The sequence below is a fragment of the Ranitomeya variabilis genome, chromosome 2, assembly GCF_051348905.1.
Source record: "Ranitomeya variabilis isolate aRanVar5 chromosome 2, aRanVar5.hap1, whole genome shotgun sequence".
Taxonomy (NCBI): Eukaryota; Metazoa; Chordata; class Amphibia; order Anura; family Dendrobatidae; genus Ranitomeya; species Ranitomeya variabilis.
The window spans coordinates 516,168,814-516,187,194 of record NC_135233.1 but is presented as its reverse complement, the minus strand read 5'-3'; the positions used below and the strand labels follow the sequence as shown (position 1 = coordinate 516,187,194).

Sequence of the window (18,381 nt, the reverse complement as noted above, 5' to 3'; positions counted from 1 at the left end):
CGTATTTGAGTGCCACATATTTCAGTTGCACGTATTTCAGTGCCACGTATTTCAGTGCCACGTATTTCAGTGCCACGTATTTCAGTGCCACGTATCACGTATTTCAGTGCCACGTGTTTCAGTGCCACGTATTTAAGTGCCACGTATCACATATTTCAGTGCCACATATTTAAGTTCCACGTATTTAAGTGCCACGTATTTAAGTGCCACGTATTTAAGTGCCACGTATTTCAGTGCCACTTATTTCAGTGCCACATATTTAAGTGCCACGTATCACATATTTCAGTGCCACATATTTAAGTGCCACGTATTTCAGTGCCACGCATTTAAGTGCCACGTATTTCAGTGCCACGTATTTCAGTGCCACATGTTTCAGTGCCACGTATTTAAGTGCCACGTATCACGTATTTCAGTGCTACGTATTTCAGTGCTACGTATTTCAGTGCCACGTATTTCAGTGCCACGTATTTCAGTGCCATGTATTTCAGTCACGTTTAGGGTTAGGGTTAGGGGTAGGGTTAGGGCTAGGGTTGGAGGTAAAGTTAGGGTTGGGGCTAAAGTTAGGGTTGGGGCTAAAGTTAGGGTTAGGGTTTGGATTACATTTACGTTTGGATTAGGGTTGGGATTAGAATTATGGGTGTGTCAGGGCTAGGGGTGTGGTTAGGGTTACCGTTGGGATTAGGGTTAGGGGTGTGTTTGGGTTAGGGTTTCAGGTAGAATTGGGGAGTTTCCACTGTCCAGGCACATCAGGGGCTCTCCAAGCGCGACATGGCATCCAATCTCAATTCCAGCCAATTCTGCGTTGAAAAAGTAAAACAGTGATCCTTCCCTTCCGAGCTCTCCCGTGCGCCCAAAAAGGGGTTTACCCCAACATATGTGTTATCAGCGTACTCGGGACAAATTGAACAACAACTTCTGGGGTCCACGTTCTCTTGTTATCCTTAGGAAAATAAAAATTTGGGGGGCTAAAAATCATTTTTGTGGGAAAAAAAAGATGTTTTATTTTCACGGCTCTGCGTTATAAACTGTAGTGAAACACTTGGGGGTTCAAAGTTCTCACAACACATCTAGATAAGTTCCTTGGGAGGTCTAGTTTCCAATATGGGGTCACTTGTGGGGGGTTTGTACTGTTTGGGTACATCAGGGGCTCTGCAAATGCAACGTGACGCCTGCAGACCAATCCATTTAAGGCTGCATTCCAAATGGCGCTCCTTCCCTTCCGAGCTCTGTCATGCACCCAAACAGTGGTTCCCCCCCACATATGGGGTATCAGCGTACTCAGGACAAATTGTACAACAACTTTTGGTGTCTAATTTATCCTGTTACCCTTGTGAAAATACAAAACTGGGGGCTAAAAAATCATTTTTGTGAAGAAAAAAAAAAAAGAATTTTTATTTTCACGGCTTTGCGCTATAAACTTTAGTGAAACACTTGGGGGTTCAAAGTTCTCAAAACACATCTAGATAAGTTCCTTGGGAGGTCTAGTTTCCAATATGGGGTCACTTGTGGGGGGTTTGTACTGTTTGGGTACATCAGGGGCTCTGCAAATGCAACGTGACGCCTGCAGACCAATCCATTTAAGGCTGCATTCCAAATGGCGCTCCTTCCCTTCCGAGCTCTGTCATGCGCCCAAACAGTGGTTCCCCCCCACATATGGGGTATCAGCGTACTCAGGACAAATTGGAAAACAAATTTTGGGGTCCAATTTATTCTGTTACCCTTGTAAAAATACAAAGCTGGGGGCTAAAAAATCATTTTTGAGAGAAAAAAAATATATATTTTCACGGCTCTGCGTTATAATCTGTAGTGAAACATTTGGGGGTTCAAAGCTCTCAAAACACATCTAGATAAGTTCCTTAGGGGGTCTACTTTCCAAAATGGTGTCACTTGTAGGGAGTTTCAATGTTTAGGCACATCAGGGGCTCTCCAAACGCAACATGGCGTCCCATCTCAATTCCAGTCAATTTTGCATTGAAAAGTCAAATGGCGCTCCTTCCCTTCCAAGCTCTGCCATGCGCCCAAACAATGGTTTACACCCACATATGGGGTATCATCGTACTCAGGACAAATTGCACAACATTTTTTGGGGTCCAATTTCTTCTCTTACCCTTGGGAAAATAAAAAATTGGGGGCGAAAAGATCATTTTTGTGAAAAAATATGATTTTTTATTTTTACGGCTCTGCATTATAAACTTCTGTGAAGCACTTGGTGGGTGAAAGTGCTCACCACACATCTAGATAAGTTCCTTAGGGGGTCTACTTTCCAAAATGGTGTCACTTCTAGGGAGTTTCAATGTTTAGGCACATCAGGGGCTCTCCAAACACAACATGGCGTCCCATCTCAATTCCAGTCAATTTTGCATTGAAAAGTCAAATGGCGCTCCTTCCCTTCCAAGCTCTGCCATGCGCCCAAACAATGGTTTACACCCACATATGGGGTATCAGCGTACTCAGGACAAATTGCACAACATTTTTTGGGGTCCAATTTCTTCTCTTACTCTTGGGAAAATAAAAAATTGGGGGCGAAAAGATCATTTTTGTGAAAAAATATGATTTTTTATTTTTACGGCTCTGCATTATAAACTTCTGTGAAGCACTTGGTGGGTCAAAGTGCTCACCACACATCAAGATAAGTTCCTTAGGGGGTCTACTTTCCAAAATGGTGTCACTTGTAGGGGGTTTCAGTGTTTAGGCACATCAGGGGCTCTCCAAACGCAACATGGTGTCCCATCTCAATTCCAGTCAATTTTGCATTGAAAGTCAAATGGCGCTCCTTTCCTTCCGAGCTCTGCCATACGCCCAAACAGTGGTTTACCCCCACATATGGGGTATCAGCGTACTCAGGACAAATTGTACAACAACTTTGGGGGTCCATTTTCTCCTGTTACCCTTGGTAAAATAAAACAAATTGGAGCTGAATTAAATTTTGTGTGAAAAAAGTTAAATGTTCATTTTTATTTAAACATTCCAAAAATTCCTGTGAAACACCTGAAGAGTTAATAAACTTCTTGAATGTGGTTTTGAGCACCTTGAGGGGTGCAGTTTTTAGAATGGTGTCACACTTGAGTATTTCCTATCATATAGACCCCTCAAAATGACTTCAAATGAGATGTGGTCCCTAAAAAAAATGGTGTTGTAAAAATGAGAAATTGCTGGTCAACTTTTAACCCTTATAACTCCGTCACAAAAAAAAATTTTGGTTCCAAAATTGTACTGATGTAAAGTAGACATGTGGGAAATGTTACTTATTACGTATTTTGCGTGACATATGTCTGTGATTTAAGGGCATAAAAATTCAAAGTTGGAAAATTGCAAAATTTTCAAAATTTTCGCCAAATTTCCATTTTTTTCACAAATAAATGCAAGTTATATCGAATAAATTTTACCACTAACATGAAGTACAATATGTCACGAGAAAACATTGTCATAATCGCCAAGATCTGTCAAAGCGTTCCAGAGTTATAGCCTCATAAACGGACAGTGGTCAGAATTGTAAAAATTGGCCCGGTCATTAACGTGCAAACCACCCTTGGGGGTGAAGGGGTTAAAGTCAATTTTAAGTTTCCGTAATACTGCTTTAAAGGTAGATTTGGCCATAGAACTCAAAGTGATCACTCCATGGATGCTTGGAACATTCAAATCTTTGTTTTGCATGTTGATTTTAACTTTCTCTTTTTATGTTAAACCTTTGGCACAGGAGAACTCAGTGTAAGTGCAAAAACTGAAACACATGTACAAAGAGCTGCCCAGGTTCCACTGAGATTTGAACTCAGATCGCTGGATTCAGAGTCCAGAGTGCTAACCATTACACCATGGAACCACATGCACAAAAAATAACTGGCTGCAGTTTTTTTGTGCTAAAAAGCACATATGAACTCATGAATCATGGTGAAAAAAGGCTCTAAAGCTGTAGTGCAAATCTACAATTAATACACAATGGTAAATTAATATCTCCTAAACTTTATTTCCACAAGTGTGCCAAGAGTTCCATGATATCTCAACAATGACAGTTTTAAATGTTGATGGAAAGTGGCTAGTAAATAGAGTGTTGGATCTGTTACTTGGAAAAAGGGTAAGAAAAAAACAACTGCAAAACTTATACTGTTAGAAAGCTGTTCATCCACAAGTGGCTAAAAAAATTTCATTGTGTGGTAAAAAGTTTTATCCAAGAGATAATTCAAGGTTGCTGTGAATAAAAGTGCATGTCCCAGTACACCTGCCACAGCAGTGGTCTGTAACTGCTAGACAAAAGAGGGAGATGCACCACTTACCTGGTGGCACTCTTGGCGCTTCTTTTAATTAGTGGCATGACGCACGTGGGATGTAGCGTCAGATAGGCTTATATAAAATGCATCCAAAAATCAAGTCAGTCTGGTTCTAGAAACCCTGCCCAAAGTTCGCATATCACCTTCATGTGGCATAAAACAGGACACACGCAAATTTATCTTCTCAGGTAATCAGTCAAAAAACTATATGAACATATTCGTAGTCGGCAGGATTTGAACCTGCGCGGGGAAACCCCAATGGATTTCTAGTCCATCGCCTTAACCACTCGGCCACAACTACTCAGACATTGACCTTTGATGAGAATCAAACACCTTGTCTTATAGCACCATGATCAAGATCAGTGATTATCCCTCTGGAAAACATCTCAGAAAATAGAAACAAATTTCCAGGTCCCAGTAAAATGTAAAAATCTGATTTAAACTCATCATCAATGGGAATCATGCACAGTTTAAAACTTTTACCTCTTTATAAGGCGGATTTGGAGTGGGTCCATTCCAAAAACATCCTGAAAATTAATCTGAAAATGCTGAAAACACTGAACAAATTAATTTCCACGTAAAAAAGACTTGCTGTTCATATGATCAGGCTTTTGGGCGTCTTTTAACCACATCAAGTTTCCAAAAATGCCAAGCGGTTAACTAAAATAAGCATATCATTCTTCAGGTGTTTTTCATTTAGAAGAGCTCCATACTTATAATACAATTCAATGGCAAGGTTAGGAAAACTCCTTCAAGGTTCCTGAGAGACTTTTGGTGCATTTTGTGAGCTACAAAGAAAAGCCACAAAAACAGACTCAAAAGATGCCCAAAATAATTTTAGAAAAACACCACCAAAAATGTTTACAAACCGCTGTAGGAAATTCTGAAAAACACAAGAAAAGATGATTCAGGAAGAAAACGCCAACATTTCCTGAAGCCATTTCAGCTTCAAATCCTTGTCAGTTTCATACACCTGGAAAAAGTGTTATGTGAACATTGACATAAATCACAGGGTATGGTTGCTTTACGTGACACAGTTCGTAAGAGTGCTGTAACTTAAAGTCAATTTTAAGTTTCCGTAATCCTGCTTTAAAGGTAGATTTGGCCATAGAACTCAAAGTGATCACTCCATGGATGCTTGGAACATTCAAATCTTTGTTTTGCATGTTGATTTTAACTTTCTCTTTTTATGTTAAACCTTTGGCACAGGAGAACTCAGTGTAAGTGCAAAAACTGAAACACATGTACAAAGAGCTGCCCAGGTTCCACTGAGATTTGAACTCAGATCGCTGGATTCAGTGTCCAGAGTGATAACCATTACACCATGGAACCACATGCACAAAAAATAACTGGCTGCAGTTTTTTTGTGCTAAAAAGCACATATGAACTCATGAATCATGGTGAAAAAAGGCTCTAAAGCTGTAGTGCAAATCTACAATTAATACACAATGGTAAATTAATATCTCCTAAACTTTATTTCCACAAGTGTGCCAAGAGTTCCATGATATCTCAACAATGACAGTTTTAAATGTTGATGGAAAGTGGCTAGTAAATAGAGTGTTGGATCTGTTACTTGGAAAAAGGGTAAGAAAAAAATAACTGCAAAACTTATACTGTTAGAAAGCTGTTCATCCACAAGTGGCTAAAAAATTTTCATTGTGTGGTAAAAAGTTTTATCCAAGAGATAATTCAAGGTTGCTGTGAATAAAAGTGCATGTCCCAGTACACCTGCCACAGCAGTGGTCTGTAACTGCTAGACAAAAGAGGGAGATGCACCACTTACCTGGTGGCACCCTTGGCGCTTCTTTTAATTAGTGGCATGATGCACGTGGGATGTAGCGTCAGATCGGCTTATATAAAATGCATCCAAAAATCAAGTCAGTCTGGTTCTAGAAACCCTGCCCAAAGTTCGCATATCACCTTCATGTGGCATAAAACAGGACACACGCAAATTTATCTTCTCAGGTAATCAGTCAAAAAACTATATGAACATATTCGTAGTCGGCAGGATTTGAACCTGCGCGGGGAAACCCCAATGGATTTCTAGTCCATCGCCTTAACCACTCAGCCACAACTACTCAGACATTGACCTTTGATGAGAATCAAACACCTTTTCTTATAGCACCATGATCAAGATCAGTGATTATCCCTCTGGAAAACATCTCAGTAAATAGAAACAAATTTCCAGGTCCCAGTAAAATGTAAAAATCTGATTTAAAGTCAACATCAATGGGAATCATGCACAGTTTAAAACTTTTACCTCTTTATAAGGTGGATTTGGAGTGGGTCCATTCCAAAAACATCCTGAAAATTACTCTGAAAATGCTGAAAACACTGAACAAATTAATTTCCACGTAAAAAAGACTTGCTGTTCATATGATCAGGCTTTTGGGCGTCTTTTAACCACATCAAGTTTCCAAAAATGCCAAGCGGTTAACTAAAATAAGCATATCATTCTTCAGGTGTTTTTCATTTAGAAGAGCTCCATACTTATAATACAATTCAATGGCAAGGTTAGGAAAACTCCTTCAAGGTTCCTGAGAGACTTTTGGTGCATTTTGTGAGCTACAAAGAAAAGCCACAAAAACAGACTCAAAAGATGCCCAAAATAATTTTAGAATAACACCACCAAAAATGTTTACAAACCGCTGTAGGAAATTCTGAAAAACACAAGAAAAGATGATTCAGGAAGAAAACGCCAACATTTCCTGAAGCCATTTCAGCTTCAAATCCTTGTCAGTTTCATACACCTGGAAAAAGTGTTATGTGAACATTGACATAAATCATAGGGTATGGTTGCTTTACGTGACACAGTTCGTAAGAGTGCTGTAACTTAAAGTCAATTTTAAGTTTCTGTAATCCTGCTTTAAAGGTAGATTTGGCCATAGAACTCAAAGTGATCAAAAAGACTGATATAAATATCCATGGTACCACTGAAAACGTCATCTTGTCCCGCAAAAAACAAGCCGCCATGCAGCATCATCAGCAAAAAAATAAAAAAGTTATAGTCCTGAGAATAAAGCGATACCAAAATAATTATTTTTTCTATAAAATAGTTTTTATCGTATAAAAGCGCCAAAACATAAAAAAAGATATAAATGAGATATCGCTGTAATCGTACTGACCCGACGAATAAAACTGCTTTATCAATTTTACCAAATGCGGAACGGTATAAACGCCTCTCCCAAAAGAAATTCATGAATAGCAGGTTTTTGGTCATTCTGCCTCACAAAAATCGGAATAAAAAGCGATCAAAAACGGTCACGTGTCCGAAAATGTTACCAATAAAAACGTCAACTCGTCCCGCAAAAAACAAGACCTCACATGACTCTGTGGAGCAAAATGTGGAAAAATTATAGGTCTCAAAATGTGGAGATGCAAAAACTTTTTTGCTATAAAAAGCGTCGCTGGTTTCACACTTGCGTTTTTGTCTGCAGCGTTTTTTGCACACAAAAACGCATGCCTTTTTTCCCTATATTTAACATTGAAAACGCATGCAGTTTTTTTCTGCATGCGTTCATTTTCAGAAATACAACCTGCAGTATTTTCTTGCGTTTTTAAGCACATGCGTTTGTTTGCGTTAAAAACGCATGCATTTTTATCGAAAAAAAACAGAAAACACACTGAAAAGCCACCCACCACCATCAAGGTGATAAAGGGATCCAAACCCTAACCCTAACTCTACCCCTAACCTCACCCCTAACCGTTTAATGAACATTTTCTGACAGTCATAGTGCCACATATTTCAGTGCCACGTATTTCAGTGCCATGTATTTCAGTGCCACGTATCACGTATTTCAGTGCCACGTGTTTCAGTGCCACGTATTTCAGTGCCACGTATCACGTATTTCAGTGCCACGTATCACGTATTTGAGTGCCACATATTTCAGTTGCACGTATTTCAGTGCCACGTATTTCAGTGCCACGTATTTCAGTGCCACGTATTTCAGTGCCACGTATCACGTATTTCAGTGCCACGTATTTAAGTGCCACGTATCACATATTTCAGTGCCACATATTTAAGTTCCACGTATTTAAGTGCCACGTATTTAAGTGCCACGTATTTAAGTGCCACGTATTTCAGTGCCACTTATTTCAGTGCCACGTATTTAAGTGCCACGTATCACATATTTCAGTGCCACGCATTTAAGTGCCACGTATTTCAGTGCCACGTATTTCAGTGCCACATGTTTCAGTGCCACGTATTTAAGTGCCACGTATCACGTATTTCAGTGCTACGTATTTCAGTGCTACGTATTTCAGTGCCACGTATTTCAGTGCCACGTATTTCAGTGCCATGTATTTCAGTCACGTTTAGGGTTAGGGTTAGGGGTAGGGTTAGGGCTAGGGTTGGAGGTAAAGTTAGGGTTGGGGCTAAAGTTAGGGTTGGGGCTAAAGTTAGGGTTAGGGTTTGGATTACATTTACGTTTGGATTAGGGTTGGGATTAGAATTATGGGTGTGTCAGGGCTAGGGGTGTGGTTAGGGTTACCGTTGGGATTAGGGTTAGGGGTGTGTTTGGGTTAGGGTTTCAGGTAGAATTGGGGAGTTTCCACTGTCCAGGCACATCAGGGGCTCTCCAAGCGCGACATGGCATCCAATCTCAATTCCAGCCAATTCTGCGTTGAAAAAGTAAAACAGTGATCCTTCCCTTCCGAGCTCTCCCGTGCGCCCAAAAAGGGGTTTACCCCAACATATGTGTTATCAGCGTACTCGGGACAAATTGAACAACAACTTCTGGGGTCCACGTTCTCTTGTTATCCTTAGGAAAATAAAAATTTGGGGGGCTAAAAATCATTTTTGTGGGAAAAAAAAAGATGTTTTATTTTCACGGCTCTGCGTTATAAACTGTAGTGAAACACTTGGGGGTTCAAAGTTCTCACAACACATCTAGATAAGTTCCTTGGGAGGTCTAGTTTCAAATATGGGGTCACTTGTGGGGGGTTTGTACTGTTTGGGTACATCAGGGGCTCTGCAAATGCAACGTGACGCCTGCAGACCAATCCATTTAAGGCTGCATTCCAAATGGCGCTCCTTCCCTTCCGAGCTCTGTCATGCACCCAAACAGTGGTTCCCCCCCACATATGGGGTATCAGCGTACTCAGGACAAATTGGACAACAACTTTTGGTGTCTAATTTATCCTGTTACCCTTGTGAAAATACAAAACTGGGGGCTAAAAAATCATTTTTGTGAAAAAAAAAAAGAATTTTTATTTTCACGGCTTTGCGCTATAAACTTTAGTGAAACACTTGGGGGTTCAAAGTTCTCAAAACACATCTAGATAAGTTCCTTGGGAGGTCTAGTTTCCAATATGGGGTCACTTGTGGGGGGTTTGTACTGTTTGGGTACATCAGGGGCTCTGCAAATGCAACGTGACGCCTGCAGACCAATCCATTTAAGGCTGCATTCCAAATGGCGCTCCTTCCCTTCCGAGCTCTGTCATGCGCCCAAACAGTGGTTCCCCCCCACATATGGGGTATCAGCGTACTCAGGACAAATTGGAAAACAAATTTTGGGGTCCAATTTATTCTGTTACCCTTGTAAAAATACAAAGCTGGGGGCTAAAAAATCATTTTTGAGAGAAAAAAAATATATATTTTCACGGCTCTGCGTTATAATCTGTAGTGAAACACTTGGGGGTTCAAAGCTCTCAAAACACATCTAGATAAGTTCCTTAGGGGGTCTACTTTCCAAAATGGTGTCACTTGTAGGGAGTTTCAATGTTTAGGCACATCAGGGGCTCTCCAAACGCAACATGGCGTCCCATCTCAATTCCAGTCAATTTTGCATTGAAAAGTCAAATGGCGCTCCTTCCCTTCCAAGCTCTGCCATGCGCCCAAACAATGGTTTACACCCACATATGGGGTATCATCGTACTCAGGACAAATTGCACAACATTTTTTGGGGTCCAATTTCTTCTCTTACCCTTGGGAAAATAAAAAATTGGGGGCGAAAAGATCATTTTTGTGAAAAAATATGATTTTTTATTTTTACGGCTCTGCATTATAAACTTCTGTGAAGCACTTGGTGGGTGAAAGTGCTCACCACACATCTAGATAAGTTCCTTAGGGGGTCTACTTTCCAAAATGGTGTCACTTCTAGGGAGTTTCAATGTTTAGGCACATCAGGGGCTCTCCAAACACAACATGGCGTCCCATCTCAATTCCAGTCAATTTTGCATTGAAAAGTCAAATGGCGCTCCTTCCCTTCCAAGCTCTGCCATGCGCCCAAACAATGGTTTACACCCACATATGGGGTATCAGCGTACTCAGAACAAATTGCACAACATTTTTTGGGGTCCAATTTCTTCTCTTACTCTTGGGAAAATAAAAAATTGGGGGCGAAAAGATCATTTTTGGGAAAAAATATGATTTTTTATTTTTACGGCTCTGCATTATAAACTTCTGTGAAGCACTTGGTGGGTCAAAGTGCTCACCACACATCAAGATAAGTTCCTTAGGGGGTCTACTTTCCAAAATGGTGTCACTTGTAGGGGGTTTCAGTGTTTAGGCACATCAGGGGCTCTCCAAACGCAACATGGTGTCCCATCTCAATTCCAGTCAATTTTGCATTGAAAGTCAAATGGCGCTCCTTTCCTTCCGAGCTCTGCCATACGCCCAAACAGTGGTTTACCCCCACATATGGGGTATCAGCGTACTCAGGACAAATTGTACAACAACTTTGGGGGTCCATTTTCTCCTGTTACCCTTGGTAAAATAAAACAAATTGGAGCTGAATTAAATTTTGTGTGAAAAAAGTTAAATGTTCATTTTTATTTAAACATTCCAAAAATTCCTGTGAAACACCTGAAGGGTTAATAAACTTCTTGAATGTGGTTTTGAGCACCTTGAGGGGTGCAGTTTTTAGAATGGTGTCACACTTGAGTATTTCCTATCATATAGACCCCTCAAAATGACTTCAAATGAGATGTGGTCCCTAAAAAAAATGGTGTTGTAAAAATGAGAAATTGCTGGTCAACTTTTAACCCTTATAACTCCGTCACAAAAAAAAATTTTGGTTCCAAAATTGTACTGATGTAAAGTAGACATGTGGGAAATGTTACTTATTACGTATTTTGCGTGACATATGTCTGTGATTTAAGGGCATAAAAATTCAAAGTTGGAAAATTGCAAAATTTTCAAAATTTTTGCCAAATTTCCATTTTTTTCACAAATAAATGCAAGTTATATCGAATAAATTTTACCACTAACATGAAGTACAATATGTCACGAGAAAAAATTGTCAGAATCGCCAAGATCTGTCAAAGCGTTCCAGAGTTATAGCCTCATAAACGGACAGTGGTCAGAATTGTAAAAATTGGCCCGGTCATTAACGTGCAAACCACCCTTGGGGGTGAAGGGGTTAAAGTCAATTTTAAGTTTCCGTAATACTGCTTTAAAGGTAGATTTGGCCATAGAACTCAAAGTGATCACTCCATGGATGCTTGGAACATTCAAATCTTTGTTTTGCATGTTGATTTTAACTTTCTCTTTTTATGTTAAACCTTTGGCACAGGAGAACTCAGTGTAAGTGCAAAAACTGAAACACATGTACAAAGAGCTGCCCAGGTTCCACTGAGATTTGAACTCAGATCGCTGGATTCAGAGTCCAGAGTGCTAACCATTACACCATGGAACCACATGCACAAAAAATAACTGGCTGCAGTTTTTTTGTGCTAAAAAGCACATATGAACTCATGAATCATGGTGAAAAAAGGCTCTAAAGCTGTAGTGCAAATCTACAATTAATACACAATGGTAAATTAATATCTCCTAAACTTTATTTCCACAAGTGTGCCAAGAGTTCCATGATATCTCAACAATGACAGTTTTAAATGTTGATGGAAAGTGGCTAGTAAATAGAGTGTTGGATCTGTTACTTGGAAAAAGGGTAAGAAAAAAACAACTGCAAAACTTATACTGTTAGAAAGCTGTTCATCCACAAGTGGCTAAAAAAATTTCATTGTGTGGTAAAAAGTTTTATCCAAGAGATAATTCAAGGTTGCTGTGAATAAAAGTGCATGTCCCAGTACACCTGCCACAGCAGTGGTCTGTAACTGCTAGACAAAAGAGGGAGATGCACCACTTACCTGGTGGCACTCTTGGCGCTTCTTTTAATTAGTGGCATGACGCACGTGGGATGTAGCGTCAGATAGGCTTATATAAAATGCATCCAAAAATCAAGTCAGTCTGGTTCTAGAAACCCTGCCCAAAGTTCGCATATCACCTTCATGTGGCATAAAACAGGACACACGCAAATTTATCTTCTCAGGTAATCAGTCAAAAAACTATATGAACATATTCGTAGTCGGCAGGATTTGAACCTGCGCGGGGAAACCCCAATGGATTTCTAGTCCATCGCCTTAACCACTCAGCCACAACTACTCAGACATTGACCTTTGATGAGAATCAAACACCTTTTCTTATAGCACCATGATCAAGATCAGTGATTATCCCTCTGGAAAACATCTCAGTAAATAGAAACAAATTTCCAGGTCCCAGTAAAATGTAAAAATCTGATTTAAAGTCAACATCAATGGGAATCATGCACAGTTTAAAACTTTTACCTCTTTATAAGGTGGATTTGGAGTGGGTCCATTCCAAAAACATCCTGAAAATTACTCTGAAAATGCTGAAAACACTGAACAAATTAATTTCCACGTAAAAAAGACTTGCTGTTCATATGATCAGGCTTTTGGGCGTCTTTTAACCACATCAAGTTTCCAAAAATGCCAAGCGGTTAACTAAAATAAGCATATCATTCTTCAGGTGTTTTTCATTTAGAAGAGCTCCATACTTATAATACAATTCAATGGCAAGGTTAGGAAAACTCCTTCAAGGTTCCTGAGAGACTTTTGGTGCATTTTGTGAGCTACAAAGAAAAGCCACAAAAACAGACTCAAAAGATGCCCAAAATAATTTTAGAATAACACCACCAAAAATGTTTACAAACCGCTGTAGGAAATTCTGAAAAACACAAGAAAAGATGATTCAGGAAGAAAACGCCAACATTTCCTGAAGCCATTTCAGCTTCAAATCCTTGTCAGTTTCATACACCTGGAAAAAGTGTTATGTGAACATTGACATAAATCATAGGGTATGGTTGCTTTACGTGACACAGTTCGTAAGAGTGCTGTAACTTAAAGTCAATTTTAAGTTTCTGTAATCCTGCTTTAAAGGTAGATTTGGCCATAGAACTCAAAGTGATCAAAAAGACTGATATAAATATCCATGGTACCACTGAAAACGTCATCTTGTCCCGCAAAAAACAAGCCGCCATGCAGCATCATCAGCAAAAAAATAAAAAAGTTATAGTCCTGAGAATAAAGCGATACCAAAATAATTATTTTTTCTATAAAATAGTTTTTATCGTATAAAAGCGCCAAAACATAAAAAAAGATATAAATGAGATATCGCTGTAATCGTACTGACCCGACGAATAAAACTGCTTTATCAATTTTACCAAATGCGGAACGGTATAAACGCCTCTCCCAAAAGAAATTCATGAATAGCAGGTTTTTGGTCATTCTGCCTCACAAAAATCGGAATAAAAAGCGATCAAAAACGGTCACGTGTCCGAAAATGTTACCAATAAAAACGTCAACTCGTCCCGCAAAAAACAAGACCTCACATGACTCTGTGGAGCAAAATGTGGAAAAATTATAGGTCTCAAAATGTGGAGATGCAAAAACTTTTTTGCTATAAAAAGCGTCGCTGGTTTCACACTTGCGTTTTTGTCTGCAGCGTTTTTTGCACACAAAAACGCATGCCTTTTTTCCCTATATTTAACATTGAAAACGCATGCAGTTTTTTTCTGCATGCGTTCATTTTCAGAAATACAACCTGCAGTATTTTCTTGCGTTTTTAAGCACATGCGTTTGTTTGCGTTAAAAACGCATGCATTTTTATCGAAAAAAAACAGAAAACACACTGAAAAGCCACCCACCACCATCAAGGTGATAAAGGGATCCAAACCCTAACCCTAACTCTACCCCTAACCTCACCCCTAACCGTTTAATGAACATTTTCTGACAGTCATAGTGCCACGTATTTCAGTGCCACGTATTTCAGTGCCATGTATTTCAGTGCCACGTATCACGTATTTCAGTGCCACGTGTTTCAGTGCCACGTATTTCAGTGCCACGTATCACGTATTTCAGTGCCACGTATCACGTATTTGAGTGCCACATATTTCAGTTGCACGTATTTCAGTGCCACGTATTTCAGTGCCACGTATTTCAGTGCCACGTATTTCAGTGCCACGTATCACGTATTTCAGTGCCACGTATTTAAGTGCCACGTATCACATATTTCAGTGCCACATATTTAAGTTCCACGTATTTAAGTGCCACGTATTTAAGTGCCACGTATTTAAGTGCCACGTATTTCAGTGCCACTTATTTCAGTGCCACGTATTTAAGTGCCACGTATCACATATTTCAGTGCCACATATTTAAGTGCCACGTATTTCAGTGCCACGCATTTAAGTGCCACGTATTTCAGTGCCACGTATTTCAGTGCCACATGTTTCAGTGCCACGTATTTAAGTGCCACGTATCACGTATTTCAGTGCTACGTATTTCAGTGCTACGTATTTCAGTGCCACGCATTTCAGTGCCACGTATTTCAGTGCCATGTATTTCAGTCACGTTTAGGGTTAGGGTTAGGGGTAGGGTTAGGGCTAGGGTTGGAGGTAAAGTTAGGGTTGGGGCTAAAGTTAGGGTTGGGGCTAAAGTTAGGGTTAGGGTTTGGATTACATTTACGTTTGGATTAGGGTTGGGATTAGAATTATGGGTGTGTCAGGGCTAGGGGTGTGGTTAGGGTTACCGTTGGGATTAGGGTTAGGGGTGTGTTTGGGTTAGGGTTTCAGGTAGAATTGGGGAGTTTCCACTGTCCAGGCACATCAGGGGCTCTCCAAGCGCGACATGGCATCCAATCTCAATTCCAGCCAATTCTGCGTTGAAAAAGTAAAACAGTGATCCTTCCCTTCCGAGCTCTCCCGTGCGCCCAAAAAGGGGTTTACCCCAACATATGTGTTATCAGCGTACTCGAGACAAATTGAACAACAACTTCTGGGGTCCACGTTCTCTTGTTATCCTTAGGAAAATAAAAATTTGGGGGGCTAAAAATCATTTTTGTGGGAAAAAAAAGATGTTTTATTTTCACGGCTCTGCGTTATAAACTGTAGTGAAACACTTGGGGGTTCAAAGTTCTCACAACACATCTAGATAAGTTCCTTGGGAGGTCTAGTTTCAAATATGGGGTCACTTGTGGGGGGTTTGTACTGTTTGGGTACATCAGGGGCTCTGCAAATGCAACGTGACGCCTGCAGACCAATCCATTTAAGGCTGCATTCCAAATGGCGCTCCTTCCCTTCCGAGCTCTGTCATGCACCCAAACAGTGGTTCCCCCCCACATATGGGGTATCAGCGTACTCAGGACAAATTGGACAACAACTTTTGGTGTCTAATTTATCCTGTTACCCTTGTGAAAATACAAAACTGGGGGCTAAAAAATCATTTTTGTGAAAAAAAAAAAGAATTTTTATTTTCACGGCTTTGCGCTATAAACTTTAGTGAAACACTTGGGGGTTCAAAGTTCTCAAAACACATCTAGATAAGTTCCTTGGGAGGTCTAGTTTCCAATATGGGGTCACTTGTGGGGGGTTTGTACTGTTTGGGTACATCAGGGGCTCTGCAAATGCAACGTGACGCCTGCAGACCAATCCATTTAAGGCTGCATTCCAAATGGCGCTCCTTCCCTTCCGAGCTCTGTCATGCGCCCAAACAGTGGTTCCCCCCCACATATGGGGTATCAGCGTACTCAGGACAAATTGGAAAACAAATTTTGGGGTCCAATTTATTATGTTACCCTTGTAAAAATACAAAGCTGGGGGCTAAAAAATCATTTTTGAGAGAAAAAAAATATATATTTTCACGGCTCTGCGTTATAATCTGTAGTGAAACACTTGGGGGTTCAAAGCTCTCAAAACACATCTAGATAAGTTCCTTAGGGGGTCTACTTTCCAAAATGGTGTCACTTGTAGGGAGTTTCAATGTTTAGGCACATCAGGGGCTCTCCAAACGCAACATGGCGTCCCATCTCAATTCCAGTCAATTTTGCATTGAAAAGTCAAATGGCGCTCCTTCCCTTCCAAGCTCTGCCATGCGCCCAAACAATGGTTTACACCCACATATGGGGTATCATCGTACTCAGGACAAATTGCACAACATTTTTTGGGGTCCAATTTCTTCTCTTACCCTTGGGAAAATAAAAAATTGGGGGCGAAAAGATCATTTTTGTGAAAAAATATGATTTTTTATTTTTACGGCTCTGCATTATAAACTTCTGTGAAGCACTTGGTGGGTGAAAGTGCTCACCACACATCTAGATAAGTTCCTTAGGGGGTCTACTTTCCAAAATGGTGTCACTTCTAGGGAGTTTCAATGTTTAGGCACATCAGGGGCTCTCCAAACACAACATGGCGTCCCATCTCAATTCCAGTCAATTTTGCATTGAAAAGTCAAATGGCGCTCCTTCCCTTCCAAGCTCTGCCATGCGCCCAAACAATGGTTTACACCCACATATGGGGTATCAGCGTACTCAGGACAAATTGCACAACATTTTTTGGGGTCCAATTTCTTCTCTTACTCTTGGGAAAATAAAAAATTGGGGGCGAAAAGATCATTTTTGTGAAAAAATATGATTTTTTATTTTTACGGCTCTGCATTATAAACTTCTGTGAAGCACTTGGTGGGTCAAAGTGCTCACCACACATCAAGATAAGTTCCTTAGGGGGTCTACTTTCCAAAATGGTGTCACTTGTAGGGGGTTTCAGTGTTTAGGCACATCAGGGGCTCTCCAAACGCAACATGGTGTCCCATCTCAATTCCAGTCAATTTTGCATTGAAAGTCAAATGGCGCTCCTTTCCTTCCGAGCTCTGCCATACGCCCAAACAGTGGTTTACCCCCACATATGGGGTATCAGCGTACTCAGGACAAATTGTACAACAACTTTGGGGGTCCATTTTCTCCTGTTACCCTTGGTAAAATAAAACAAATTGGAGCTGAATTAAATTTTGTGTGAAAAAAGTTAAATGTTCATTTTTATTTAAACATTCCAAAAATTCCTGTGAAACACCTGAAGGGTTAATAAACTTCTTGAATGTGGTTTTGAGCACCTTGAGGGGTGCAGTTTTTAGAATGGTGTCACACTTGAGTATTTCCTATCATATAGACCCCTCAAAATGACTTCAAATGAGATGTGGTCCCTAAAAAAAATGGTGTTGTAAAAATGAGAAATTGCTGGTCAACTTTTAACCCTTATAACTCCGTCACAAAAAAAAATTTTGGTTCCAAAATTGTACTGATGTAAAGTAGACATGTGGGAAATGTTACTTATTACGTATTTTGCGTGACATATGTCTGTGATTTAAGGGCATAAAAATTCAAAGTTGGAAAATTGCAAAATTTTCAAAATTTTCGCCAAATTTCCATTTTTTTCACAAATAAACGCAAGTTATATCGAATAAATTTTACCACTAACATGAAGTACAATATGTCACGAGAAAACATTGTCAGAATCGCCAAGATCTGTCAAAGCGTTCCAGAGTTATAGCCTCATAAACGGACAGTGGTCAGAATTGTAAAAATTGGCCCGGTCATTAACGTGCAAACCACCCTTGGGGGTGAAGGGGTTAAAGTCAATTTTAAGTTTCCGTAATACTGCTTTAAAGGTAGATTTGGCCATAGAACTCAAAGTGATCACTCCATGGATGCTTGGAACATTCAAATCTTTGTTTTGCATGTTGATTTTAACTTTCTCTTTTTATGTTAAACCTTTGGCACAGGAGAACTCAGTGTAAGTGCAAAAACTGAAACACATGTACAAAGAGCTGCCCAGGTTCCACTGAGATTTGAACTCAGATCGCTGGATTCAGAGTCCAGAGTGATAACCATTACACCATGGAACCACATGCACAAAGAATAACTGGCTGCAGTTTTTTTGTGCTAAAAAGCACATATGAACTCATGAATCATGGTGAAAAAAGGCTCTAAAGCTGTAGTGCAAATCTACAATTAATACACAATGGTAAATTAATATCTCCTAAACTTTAT

At 40.0% G+C, this 18,381-nt stretch overlaps 7 non-coding genes across 7 annotated transcripts; all 7 read right to left on the bottom strand.

The window, feature by feature from the left end:
• Window positions 1-3,748: 3,748 nt before the first annotated feature.
• Window positions 3,749-3,820, bottom strand: TRNAQ-CUG (transfer RNA glutamine (anticodon CUG)). The gene has a single exon. It is a non-coding gene; the product is annotated as a tRNA-Gln (tRNA).
• A 664-nt stretch (window positions 3,821-4,484) lies between these two features.
• TRNAS-AGA (transfer RNA serine (anticodon AGA)) lies at window positions 4,485-4,566 on the bottom strand. The gene has a single exon. It is a non-coding gene; the product is annotated as a tRNA-Ser (tRNA).
• Window positions 4,567-5,525: 959 nt separating this feature from the next.
• TRNAQ-CUG (transfer RNA glutamine (anticodon CUG)) lies at window positions 5,526-5,597 on the bottom strand. The gene has a single exon. It is a non-coding gene; the product is annotated as a tRNA-Gln (tRNA).
• Window positions 5,598-6,261: 664 nt separating this feature from the next.
• Window positions 6,262-6,343, bottom strand: TRNAS-AGA (transfer RNA serine (anticodon AGA)). Its single transcript has one exon. It is a non-coding gene; the product is annotated as a tRNA-Ser (tRNA).
• A 5,487-nt stretch (window positions 6,344-11,830) lies between these two features.
• Window positions 11,831-11,902, bottom strand: TRNAQ-CUG (transfer RNA glutamine (anticodon CUG)). Its single transcript has one exon. It is a non-coding gene; the product is annotated as a tRNA-Gln (tRNA).
• A 664-nt stretch (window positions 11,903-12,566) lies between these two features.
• Window positions 12,567-12,648, bottom strand: TRNAS-AGA (transfer RNA serine (anticodon AGA)). Its single transcript has one exon. It is a non-coding gene; the product is annotated as a tRNA-Ser (tRNA).
• A 5,516-nt stretch (window positions 12,649-18,164) lies between these two features.
• On the bottom strand, window positions 18,165-18,236 carry TRNAQ-CUG (transfer RNA glutamine (anticodon CUG)). The gene has a single exon. It is a non-coding gene; the product is annotated as a tRNA-Gln (tRNA).
• Between the last annotated feature and the right edge of the window lie 145 nt (window positions 18,237-18,381).